At 39.0% G+C, this 13,570-nt stretch overlaps 1 protein-coding gene across 7 annotated transcripts in view; it reads left to right on the plus strand.

Annotated features, from left to right (window-relative positions):
• IFT81 (intraflagellar transport 81) overlaps positions 1-13,570 on the plus strand; it is a 192,456-nt gene that overhangs the window by 611 nt on the left and 178,275 nt on the right. For all 7 annotated transcript variants that reach the window (XR_006293860.1, XR_006293861.1, XM_043557537.1 and 4 more), the window contains exon 2: positions 94-182. The gene's annotated coding sequence lies outside the window, so the exon portion shown is untranslated. The remainder of the gene's footprint in view (positions 1-93; positions 183-13,570) is intronic.

The following is a 13,570-nucleotide window of genomic DNA, read 5'->3' on the forward strand; positions in this document are numbered from 1 at the left end:
CCTACTCCAATTCAGATGCTTCCTTAGCTACAGGACAAGGAAGGGGTTTCTGTGACCATCCTTTCAACTGAGACAGTTTTATCACAACTTTAGGGAGACTTGGAAAATAGAGGGAAGTGGAGGAAACACCCACAGTTCCGCTACTCGAACATAATTTTCCACGTTTGCTCATTCCCTTTCAGGTATGTTTTCAAAGATATGTTTTATATTTAGTTTCATTAATTCATTCAACAAGCATTAATAAGCACCTTCAATACGCTGGGCACTGTTCGGTGAACAGAACAAACCCAAACAGCCTGCCTTCATGAAGTATGAATTCTCACAGGTAGATGTGTATAAAGTTGTAGTTTGTAAATCATAGGCAATGATGATGTTTTTTTCTGGTTTACACTACTGTTTTCTATGTTACTGCAGTCTAGTTATAATGTTCATTTTTTTTAACGTTTATTTTTTTGGGACAGAGAGAGACAGAGCATGAATAATGTTCATTTTTAATAAATGGACTATTTCTTACAGACGGTATGCCGTGATTTTCCTAACTGTTCTTATCTGGTTGCTTCTAGTTTGTGGATCCTAGGCATAATCTTTGATATAATATTTTAGTTCATTTCTTGGATGTGAGTTTCCTAAGCCATATCGCCTTATTTATCCAGATACAAAAAAGTGAATAATAAGAAAATTTGGAGAAAACAGACAATATCTACCTCTAGAAATGGAATTGTTGAGCTAGAAGGAGGCATAGAACTGCCACCTGCCTCAGTCCAAAATGGTCCCAAGAAAAGGTGGTGACAGCTTCAGTGGAATTTTATTCATTCATTTGACAGATATTTACCGAGTGCCTGTTGTGTGCTTGGCAGTATTCTTAATGCTACGGGTATGAGGGCGAACAGATAGATGAAATCTCTGCCAAAATGGAGCTTGGTGCCTTTGGGAGGTCTTAAATCCTATGTAGAAAAGGAAAATCCAGTTGCTAAATTCTCATTGGAAGGAAACTTAAAAATGCTTTCCTTAAGGGCCCAAACTCAGTTCTAGCTCTCATTCATACTTATCCAATAGTAATGAGATGGTCCCAGCCTTAAAAATCTTGAATTTAAATGGTTTGCTTGTGTTTGGGAACAAAGCAGGTAAGAGAAATGTATAAACAAGTTTTCCTAAATTACTAGTTGGTAATCTATCCTTAGGACCAACCAGAGAAGCTGATCTTGAAAAATGATTAGGAAAAGAAAGTTACTTCATGTACATTCTTGCCCTTAGTTTACCTGTTTTTAAAAACTGCTTTCTTGGGGCACCTGGGTGACTCAGTCGATTAGGCATTTGACTTTGGCTCAGGTCGTGATTGTGGGTTCGAGCCCTCCATCAGGCACTGTAGTGAAAGTGTGGAGCCTGCTTTGGATCCCCTGTCTCCTTCTCTCTCTGCTCTTCCTCCGCTTGCCACTTGTGTGTGCACTCTCTCTCCAAAATAAATAAGCATCAAAAAACAACAACAACAAAAAAACAAAAAACTTAAAAGCAATCCCTATCAAAATAACACCAGCATTCTTTGCAGAGCTAGAACAAACAATCCTAAAATTTGTATGTAACCAGAAAAGACCCCAAATAGCCAAAGCAATCCTGAAAAAGAAAACCAAACTGGAGGCATCACAATTCCAGACTTCAAACTGTATTACAAAGCTTGTAATCATCAAGACAGTATGGTACTGGCGCAAAAATAGACACTCAGATCAATGGAACACAATAGAGAACCCAGAAATGGACCCACAAACATATGGCAACCTAATCTTTGACAAAGGAAAGAATATTATCCAGTGGAAAAAAGATAGTCTCTTTAGCAAATTGTGTTGGGCAAACTGGACAGCAATATGCAGAAGAATGAACCTGGATCACTTTCTTATACACAAAAATAAACTCAAAATGGGTGAAAGACTTAAATGTAAAACAGGAAGCCATCAAAATCCTAGGGGAGGAAACAGGTAACAACCTCTTTGGCCTCAGCTGCAGCAACTTCTTACTTGACGTGTCTCTAGAGGCAAGGGAAACAAAAGCAAAAATGAACTATTGGGACCTTATCAAGATAAAAAGCTTCTACACAGTGAAGGTAACGATCAGTAAAACTGAAAGGCAACTGACAGAATGGGAGAAAATATTTGCAAATGACATATCAGATAAAGGGTTAGTATCCAAAATCTATAAAGAACTTATCGAACTCAACACCCAAAAACAAATAATCCAGTGAAGAAACGGGAAAAAGACATGAACAGACACTTCCAAAGAGGACGTCCAGATGGCCAACTGATGTCACTCATCATCAGGGAAATACAAATCAAAACCACAATGAGATACCACCTCACACCTGTCAGATGGCTAACGTTAACAACTCGGGCAACAACAGATGTTGGCGTGGATGCTGAGAAAAGGAACCCTTTTACACTGTTGGTGGGAATGCAGCCACTCTGGAAAACAGTATGGAGATTCCTCAAAACATTAAAAATAGAACTACCCTATGACCCAGAAATTGCACTATTTAGTATTTATCCGGAGGATACAGGAGTGCTGATGCGAAGGGGCACATGTACCCCAATGTTTATAGCAACACTATCGACAATAGCCAAAGTATGGAAAGAGCCCAAATGTCCAATGACTGATGAATGGATAAAGAAGATGTGGGGTGTGTTCTGTGTCTCCCTCTCTCTCTGCCCCTCCCCCGTTCATGCTCTGTCTCTCTCTGTCTCAAAAATAAAAACGTTAAGAAAAAATTTAAAAAAAAAAAGGTGTGTGTGTGTGTGTGTGTGTGTGTGTGTGTGTGTGTAATGGAATATTACTCAGTGATCAACAAGAATGAAATCTTGCCATTTATAACAACATGGATGGAACTCGAGTGTGTTATGCTAAGTGAAATAAGTCAGAGGAACAAATATGATTTCACTCGTGGACTTTAAGAAATAAAACAGGAACATAAGGGAAGGGAAGCAAAAATAAGATAAAAACAGAGAGGGAGACAAACCATAAGAGACTCTTGAATAGAACAAATTGAGGGTTGCTGGTGGAGTGTCGGGTGGGGGGATGGGCTAAATGGGTAAGTGGCATTAAGGGGGACACTTGTTGGGATGAGCACTGGGTGTTATATGTAAGTGATGAATTGCTAAATTCTATTCCTGAAATCATTATTACACTATATGCTAACTAGGATTTAAATTTAAAAAATAATAAAAATAAAAATAATAAAACCACTTTCTCGAGGTATAATTGACGTACAGTAAACTGCACATATTTAAAGTGTACAGTTGTTTAAGTCTGACATGTGTATATATCCAGGGAACTATCACTAGTCAAGATAGTGAATATAGTGGCACCTGGGTATCACTTAGTGTTAGGTGTCCAACTCTTGATTTCAGCTCAGGTTATGATCTCGAGATTGGTGAGATCAAGCCCTGCATCAGGTTCTGCACTGACAGCCCAGAATCTGCTTGGGATTCTCTCTTCCCTCTTTCTCTGCCTCTCCCCTGCTTGCGTGTGCTCTCTCTCTCAAAATAAATAAATAAAAATATATCCATTGTACTAGCCAGAGTAATCTTACTTTATATAAAGTGAAAGTAACTGCTGATTACAGCTGGGACTTTTCACATACCTACATCTTAAGTCACATCCAGTTGCATATTTGTTGTATACTTGGCTGAGTATAGTCAGTTACTGAGCAACCTTGGGAATTTAGTTTTTAAAAAATGAGATTTTCAGTAAAGGTGCCGAGATAATTCAATAAGGAAAGAAGTCTTTTCAATAAATGGTGTTGGAACAACTGGAAATCTACATGCATATGATGAAGTTAGACCCCTATCTCATACTGTGTATAAAAATTAACTCCAAATGCATCAAAGACCTAAGCATAAGAGCAAAACTGTAAGACTCAAATGAAAACAGGTGTGAATCTTTGTGACTTTGGATTAGGCAGTGGTTTTTTAGGCATGATGCCTAAAGCACAGGTGAAAAAAAGACAAATTGGGCTTCATCAAAATGTAAAACTTTTGTGCTTCAAAGGACATCAAGAAAATGAAAAGAATACAGAATGTGAAAAATATTTACAAATCATGTATTTGATAAGGGTATAGTATCTTAAATATCCTAACTAAGAGTTCTTATTTAACTTTTATAAGTCATCAGTAAAATGACAACCCAATTGAAAATGGGCAAAGGATTTGAATAGACATTTCTACAAAGAAGATACAAAATAGTCAATAAGAACATAAAAAGATGTTCAGTGTCCTGCACTAGGGAAATGCAAATCAAGATCACAGTGAGATCCCACTTCATCCGCTAGCATGGTTATAATTAAGATGAGGGACAATCAAAAAGATGGCAAGCCTATGGATACATTGGAAGACTCCTACACTGCTGTATAATTGGCAGGAAAGTAAAATGGTACAGCCCCTTTGGAAAACAGTTTGGCCGTTCCTCAAAATGTTACACAATTACCAGGTGACAGTGTTCTGTACAGCAAGAGAATTGAAAAGATGTTCATGCAAAAACTTGTGCATCAATGTTCACAGCATCATCCCTGGTAGCCAACAAGTGGAAATCACCTAAACGTCTATCAGCTGATGAATGGGGAAACAAATGTGGTATGTACAGACAATGGACTATTTCTTAGCCATAAAAAGAAATGGAACCCAGATACATGCTGCAATGTGCATGAACCTTGAAAACAATGCTAACTGAAAAAAGCCAGTTACAAAAGGCCAAATCTTATGTGATTCTGTTCATATGAAATGTCCAGAGTAGGACAAGTAGCAAGTAGATTAGCAGTTACCTAGGGCTGGGGGAAAAGAATAATGGGGATTGATTGCCAATGAGTATGAAATTTGTTTGGGGTGATGAAATGTTCCAGAAATTGCATAATGGTGATAATTATAGAACCCTTGTGAATATTCTGAAAGTCACCAAACTGCACATTTTAAGAGGGTGATTTGTACGGTGTGTGAATCATATCAAATTAAAGAAAAGAAAAGAAAAGAAAAGAAAAGAAAAGAAAAGAAAAGAAAAGAAAAGAAACAGGGAGTAGACAACCAAGGCCTCAGAAAAAAACAATATACATACACAAAAATGGGGCCAAGCCTCATGTTTTTTTCTTCACAGGGGAGCTCCTCGGGCCCTCACACGGAGCTTATTTTTAATTTAGATTAAGTTCTGACATATGAATCATCTGGCTCCTTTGTTGTACACTAAGCCAGTTTACCACAATGCTCTTCCTCTAAAAACTGCCCTCCCTTGCAGAGGTGGCCCCAACAGCCATTTTTATACTGTGTGACCTTATCATTTGGGCCACACAGGAAACCTAACCCCAAAGGGCCAACCCGATTCTCTCCTCTGGGACTGTGGCAATTGGAGAGAAGAAGTTCTTTGTTCTCTGCAAGTGACCAGAACTGAGTTGATGTAACCTTCCAGTTGTGGCAGAGTCATGTCCATGGAGAAGCCCAGAAGGGGAGTCTGCAGAAACAAAAGAATGAGACAGATGGGCAAAGGGGCACAGAGGTGAGAGCGACTAAGAAAATGGCCTCTTTGGTTTCTGCTGAATTTCGTTTCCTGGTTCTGCCCCCTTGCTTCACTTTTGCCACTAAGATATCTTCATAGCCTCATAATAATGTTAATTTTTTCCCCTCCTTAACCTAGTAGGCTTTGAAACTTGGAATTGAAAAGACTTTGCCTATAGTGCTGGGTTCCAAGAGGTGAAAGATGTACTGTCACCAGTAATGTGGGCATTAAATATTTGTATCAATGCAGCCAATTAAAGGGAGGAATTGCCTGAAGCCACCAATACTAAGAGCAGTAAAAAAGAAATTAATAGCCCATAAAAACAAGTCTTTGGGAAAAGTAGAGCCAAAAACTCCAAAAAGCGCATAAGTCTAGGACCATTTATTTGAGAGGCTTGCGGTGGCTGACCTCAGTGCACCTTAGGGCATCATTTGGTTATAGCATGGTAAGAATGATTGTTACAATGGTCTTGAGCCACAAAAGTCCTGTCAGATGAAGCTGTATTCTTTGTTCAGGAGTATCTTTAATGAAAAAAAAATGTTTAAATTAAATGTTCGGGCATTTAAAAGATGTAAGATTTACTTATCTGGCACATAGACCTTGTGAAATACGTCATTGTATAACACAATGACAGATACATGTAGTCCAAATGTATAATTATATATACCTCCAGAAACAGCCTATCCCCTAAATATAGAACATGTTGGTAGCAAAAGTGAGGAATAAATTATTTTATAATTTTACTGTGTCTTTCCCCACGGAGTCCTTAAGCCTGAAGCTGTTGTGGAAGAAAAAAAACCCTCTTCTTTTAGAGGCCATGTGCTAATCACAGATAATCCTCTGTGTGTCCCAACCCTATCCAACCCAGAGTCCCTTTAACAAGAAATATTTTCTAATATCTCAGTAGGATTCCTGAAAATAATCAATATGGACTGTAATCTACCCATACTCAAACATGTAAATGTTTGTATGTATATTTGATTTGCATTTCCATAATTAATGATAATTGAGTTTTTCATGTGCTTGTTGGCCAATCTGTACATCTTTGGAGAAATGTCTGTTCAGATCCTTTGCCCATTTTTTTAATTGAGTGATTTGCCCCTTTAAGTTTTAAGAGTTCTTTATGTATTTGGGTACAATTCTATATCAGATATATGCTCCGCAAATGTCTTCTCTCATTCATGGTAGCAGGGATTACAGGTTATTGAAACGGAGAAAATGGGAAGTATGATATTCTTGCTGCTGAACTGGATGTTTTTCTGTAACTGTGTTTTGAAATCCGAGTGCCTTTGACATTTGGTCTTGGATGTAAAAAAGACCTTGGACGCCACCCCCTTTGGAAGGTGACAGAGAGTAGAGGATGCATAGGGGATGAAGTTGCGAACTCAGGAGGTAATGGGACAGTTGTGAGGTTGACATGTAGGGACTGGGTCTGCTCTAACTGAAAACAAGGTATTCAGGAATGGGTCCTTTGTATGCCAGGCACTGGAATATGGTTATTTACTGGTTGTGCATCCTTAGAGCTATTAATTTTTTGGCAGTGTTTCTTTATGTCAAATGGAGATCAGTGTTACAGTGTCAAGTATGGCATTGTCTTTATGATAGTAATAAAAACAGCCAAGACACTTCTAAATGCTTCATAAACTTCATTTCATTCAGTCTCCCATGAAGCATGAGGTAGGCATTTAAGAGAACAACAAACTCTGAGAGTCCATACAAGCAGTTGAGCCAGGATTTGAGTTCATGTTTGTCTGATTCCAGAATCTTGGCTCTTAATTATTTCATTATGCAGCCTTCAGATGCGGTGAAGCTGTTTTGTTCACTCTAAATCAGTGTGCAGTGTTATGTGGGATTGTTTTTGTGGCTCGACTACTTGGTGTGTACCAAGATTAAGGGATAATGAGGATTGTGGGGGTCAACTTGACATGGGAGAAATCTTGCTTATGGAGGTGATAGTTATTGGAAACCCCGTACATTTCATCATGCTCCCTGATGCTAGCATACAGTGTCATCAAATATCTCAAATTTACTTACAACTATTAGATTCTAAATATTTGGAAGGATTATCCAACAGACTCAGGAAAATAAGACCCAAAGATACAGTGCCATTAGTGTCAAATCTGGTAACTTTCTAAGATGGTGTCTTAATTACTGTGGGAGGCAGAATAATGTGCCCCCTCCACATCCATGTCCTAATCCCTGAAACCTGTGAATATGTTCTCTTATTTGGCAAAAGAGACATTGCAGATGTGATTAAGTTAAGGATTTTGAGATGGGGAGATTGTCCTGGATTATCCAGGTGAGCTTTTCACAAGGGTCCTTCAAAAATGTTAAGGAGGGGCTGCTGAAGACATAGTCAGAGAAGGCCTGGGACAACAGCAGTGCAGGTCAGAGGGAAGAGATTGCTAGCTGGAGGATATGAGCCAAGGAATGAGGCTGGAAAAGGCAACAGGTGAATCCCTTCTACAGCCTACAGAAGGAATGTAACCTCGATGTTAGCCCACAAGACCCATTTTGGACTTCTGACCTCCAGAACTATAAAATAATATATTTGTGTTGTTTTAAGCCACTAAATTTGTGGTAGTTTGTTACAGCATCAATAGGAAACTAATACGGTTACTAACTCCATAGAAGTATTCTGAACATAAGATTCTTAATTCAGATTAAGCTACAAAGAATTTAATTTATTATTAAGGACTTTAGTTAGTGATTAATCTCAGGACAGTTTTGTTTGTTTCCTTCTGGGAGGATTTCAGTGTATGTTTTTCTTTGTACACTCAAATATGTGGCAAAGGACCAGGGCTCAAGGGAGATGTACAAAGCTAACTCAGTTAGGACAATGATATCCCCCTACAAAATAAGTTTTATAAGCACAGAAGATAAGTCTCTCACCCAAACAAAATGAGAGCTTTAAAAAAATTTAAGACCATTTGTGTGAATTTGGATTTTTTATCTTAAAAAATAAGTGGAAAAATAAATATTTATAACAGAGTAGAAATGCTTGCCTCATTTAATGATGATTTTGTGGTAACTAGGTGGGAGTCCTATTCAAGGATAGAAAAAGATACTGTGGTAGGTGATATAAAGAGACAAAGTCTACAAAGCACACAGATTTAACGTGAAAAGTTTATAGTGATTTGAAACCCACCCAGGATTTATATAGTACAGCTTAGAGCAAGAGAGGTAAATCCTTAGGTGATAGCCGCCCCGGTTTGCCTAGGACTGAAAAGTTTGCCAGGACATGGGGTTTTTCGTTGCTAAAGCTGGGGAAGTCCCTTGGCAAGCGGGGTGAGTGGGTGACTCTCAGACGGACTAAGCTAGACTAACTAGCTTCAGGAAGGCTCATGATAGCATGGATTCTGAGCCAGGCCCCCACCGCCCATTGACAGTGCTTACCACACTCCCTGGGTCCACCCCAAGCTTCACTCTCAAGAGACTTGTACTGGTTAAACTTGAACTAGATCTGTTAAAAAACAGAAGGGACTGTTGCAAGAAGCAGGAAGGCTTTCCAAGAAATGTAGCCTCTAAACCTCACTTTTCCTGATCTCATATCCAACCACTTCAAGCCTACCTGGAAGTCTGAATAAAAATGAAACAAAACAATAGCAACAACAAAAAGCAATAAAGGTGCACGTTTTATGTAACTTGTCTCATAACGAAAACCCATCTAGGAGCGCCTGGGTGGCTGGGTCGGTTGGTTAAGCATCCAACTTCAGCTCAGGTCATGATCTCGAGGTTTGTGAATTTGAGCCCCGCGTTAGGCTCTGTGCTGATAGTTCAGAGCCTGGAGCCTGCTTTGGATTCTGTGTCTCCCCTTCTCTCTGCCCTTCCCATGCTCATGCTGTGTCTCTCTCTGTTTCTCAATAATAAATAAATACTCAAAAAAATATATAGTCGTTAAATCCTAATATAAACCTAGAAACAGGATTAAAAAAAAAAAAAGAAAACCCATCTACTTTGTTCTCTATTGAAGACAGAAAGAAATTTCTGAATACACAGAACTGTGTGTTAATCTTTCCCAGCCCCCAGAGATTATTGTATTTTATTAGCCAAATAAATAGCTCTAGCAGATCTAAATCCAACACAATGGAATACAGGTTTCTTTGGCTCTGCATAGCACTGTCTATTCTGAAAACCACCTACATGTGAGTGATACTCAGAATCCCATTTTACAGTTGAGTAAAAGCTCAGTCTCATTAGTGTTTGATAAAACACTCTGGAAATGTTGCTTTTTTTCCTAGTTATTATGCCCCCGTCTGTCATTAAAGATTTCTCTTGGTAATAATTGGTGGCGAAGAGAGAACAAAAGCACAGAGGGAAGGACTTGTCACACTCCAAAAATATCTACCTGATAATAACATTTTGAATTTCCATTGTCTGGGTACAGATAATAGTCACCTCTAAGTTCATGTAAGCAAATCACAAAGCCTTCTCTTGGAATTTTCCCAGTTCTTTCCTGTTCTTAAGTGTAGTCTGAACACTATGCATCTGAGTAGTTTGATAACTCTCAAGTGTTCGGTATGTGACATGAGCTGTGCTGAGATACGAGAGATGTATGGCGTGCCTGGGAGTTAGCTCAACCAAGAGGAAGTGTTTGTGAAAGAGGCGTCTTTTCTCTTCAGTTACTTCCTCTTTTCTCGTTTTATCATTTCTCTGTCAGTAGGAAATTAAATGGGAAGTGAGGTGACAAACTACAGTCACTTTCTTTGAGCCAGCTGAGGGTAAATGTTGCTTCTTTCCTGCCCTGAGAAATATCCAGAAGGCTCATCTCCTGTTCCCTGTAATTAGCCTTTTTATTAGAGGTGGGACCCATTGGCCTCAGCTTTCTGTTTGGCCCAAGTCTGCCATTTGACTTTGGTTTTGGTCTCAGTTTCTGGAAAGCCAAGTAATCATTTGACTACTTCAGCATCATTTCTAGCCTCTCTGAACTTTTACGCCATCAATGAATGTGGAATTGCCTAAGTAACCATCGTCTCCAATCAGAGTATCAATGTGAGCAGTATGAATGAGGCCTATAAGTTATTGCAATATGTTGTTACTACATTAATATTCACTTTTGAATGTAGGTGAGTATTCTAGTTGTAACTGGAATGAAAAAGGTCTCCTTAGGTTCTTTATATGTTGAAATGTTATCAGTTGTTTAAATATACATTTAGAGGGGCACCTGGGTGGCTCAGTTGGTTGGGCATCCAACTTCGGCTCAGGTCATGATCTCACAGTTTGTGAGTTGCAGCCCTGCATTGGGCTCTGTGCTTACAGCTCAGAGCCTTGGAGCCTGCTTCAGATTCTGTCTCCCTCTCTCTCTGCCCTTCCCCCACTCACACTCTGTCTCTCTCACTCTCCTTCTCTCAAAAATAAACATTAAAAAATAAATAAAATACATTTATAACTAAAGTAAAATAATGATTGACACGATTTTGTTTTCAAAATAAAAAGAACTTTCAAAAAGTTTAATAGAAAAATTGATAGGCAGGCTATTAGGAGAGATTTTTTGGTGGCTGAATAATAATTTGAATAAGAATAAAGGCCTGAAGATAATAGAAATTTAAAATATGTGGGGTGCCTGGGGGGCTCAGTTGGTTAAGCGTCTGACTTCAGCTTAGGTCATGAACTCATAATTTGTGAGTTCAAGCCCCACATAGGGCTTGGTGCTGTCAGTATGGAGCCTGCTTCGGATCTTCTGTCTCCCTCTCTCTCTGCCCTTCCCCCTACCTCTCTCTCAAAAATAAATAAACATTCAAAAAAAGAAGAAGAAATTTAAAATATGAGTGAAGAGGGGCACTTGGCTGGCCCAGTCGGTGGAGCATGAGACTCTTGATCTCGGGGTTATGAGTTCAAGCCCCACATTGGGTGGAGAGATTACCTAAAAATAAAACCTGAAAAAAAATACAATAAAAATAAAATATGAGTGAAGAAAATCTGTAGCTTGCTTTTGAAAATATTCAGGAAGTATCCTCAAACAGTATGCAGAGCTTTAGTTTGTGGGATCATTTCCATGAAAATGCATCATCATTGTCAACACAGTTTTCAAGTACAGAAGTTGAGGAGGACATGTCTTTACCACAATGGTATAGTCTCTAGAAGGAAGGAAAATTTGATAATTTGATAGCAACATCACTATCAACAGTGCTCTGTTCTGGCAAAACAGCCAAAAGTATCTTAGCTCTGCCTTTGAACAATTTGAAGTGAACATCAAATCAATATCCAATTGTTCAGTGGAACAATCCCAGGGACAGTCTTAGGGAATTAATGTTCATATACTATAAAATTCAAACTTTAAAATTTGATTAGTAAAATGTAATAGTAAAGTTGAAATAACAAACCTTTGGGAAATCTTCGGATTTATGCTTGTACTATGGCAGAGACATTGGGCTGTGGTTATTGATGTTAACACGTAGCCATTTGGCCAAATATGTATTTGGTTTGTATTGTGTATTGTGTATGGTATGTGTGTGTATTCACATAACATAAAATTAACTATTTCAAAGTGAACAATTCCATGACATTTAACATACACACAGTGTTGTGCATCCACTGCCTTTATCTGGTTCCAGATCACTTGTATCCCCTCAAGAGGAAACCCCACACCCATTAGGCAGTGGTTCCCCACTTCCCTCTCCCTCCCAGCTCCTGGCCACTGCCAATCTGCTTTGTGTCTCTGTAGATTCACCCCGTCTGCATGTTTCATGTAAATGGAATCCTACAACACATGACATTTTGTGTCTGGCTTCTTCCATTTAGCATAATGTTTTTGAGATTCATCCATATTGTAGCACACATCAGTGTTTCATTCCCTTTTCTGGCTGAATAATATTCTGTTGTATGGGCATATCCTGTGTGTTTATCCACTCATCAGCTGATGGACATTGGGGTTGCATTCACCTTTTGGTTAGTGTGAATAGTGTGGCAGTGAACACGTGTGTGCAAGTATTAGTCTGAGTCCTCGGTTTTTGATTCTTTGCAGTATATACCTAAGAGCGGAATTGCTGGATCCTATGGTAATTCTATGTTTAACTTCTTTTTTTTTTTTTTTAAATTTTTTTTTTCAACGTTTATTTATTTTTGGGACAGAGAGAGACAGAGCATGAACGGGGGAGGGGCAGAGAGAGGGAGACACAGAATGGGAAACAGGCTCCAGGCTCCGAGCCATCAACCCAGAGCCCGACGCGGGGCTCGAACTCACGGGCCGCGAGATCGTGACCTGGCTGAAGTCGGACGCTTAACCGACTGCGCCACCCAGGCGCCCCAAATGTTTAACTTCTTGTGGGACCACCAAACTATTTTCCCTTCTGTTATTCCTCATATCCAGGATGTGTGCACAGTTGTGGCCTGTGAGCCAGAAAGTCATAGCTTCTCTGAGTGGCTCCCAAAATAACCAAGGTGTGGTAGCCCTGTATCATTGGTAGGATCAGCTTCCAGAGACCTTTTCCAGGATTCCTTTGCAGTTGTTCTTGTACCTGGGCACATCTTCTGAAGACAAACCGAAACATCTGTGTTGGGAAGAACTCACCTGACCTCATTGTGTTGGCTTACTGGGGATATCCACCCATGCGTTCATCAAATAGTTATACAGTATGTGGTGTTTATCTGGAACCAAACAGACAAAAACCTCTGCCTCCAGAAGTTTACATTCCAGTGCCAGGAGATAGGCAACAGACAATAAAAATAGTAAGTAGGGGCAGTCAGAGAAAGCCATGCAAATTTATTATCCCATGGTTGTTTATAATCGTCTTAATATTTAAAAAAAAAATTCTGTTGTGACTGTCATTATGTTCTACTTTTTCTTTAGTTTATTTGCTTCTTTTTATTAGACACACATCTCTGGCAAGGCTTCTGTCTTTTTAGTTTTTTCATAGAGCCAGCTTTTAGTTTTATTAGCTGTCTCTGTTGCTCTGTATTTCAATGGTTTCTGCCCTAATCGTTATTATTTCCTTCTTGTTTCTTTCAGTTGGTTCTGCTGCTCTTTTTTCCCAGTGTTTTGAGTTGAATGCTTAGCTCATGCCTTTTTGTTGTTGTTTGTTTATTTATTTTGAGAGAGAGAAGGCAC

This window comes from Prionailurus bengalensis, chromosome D3 (genome assembly GCF_016509475.1).
Source record: "Prionailurus bengalensis isolate Pbe53 chromosome D3, Fcat_Pben_1.1_paternal_pri, whole genome shotgun sequence".
NCBI lineage: Eukaryota > Metazoa > Chordata > Mammalia > Carnivora > Felidae > Prionailurus > Prionailurus bengalensis.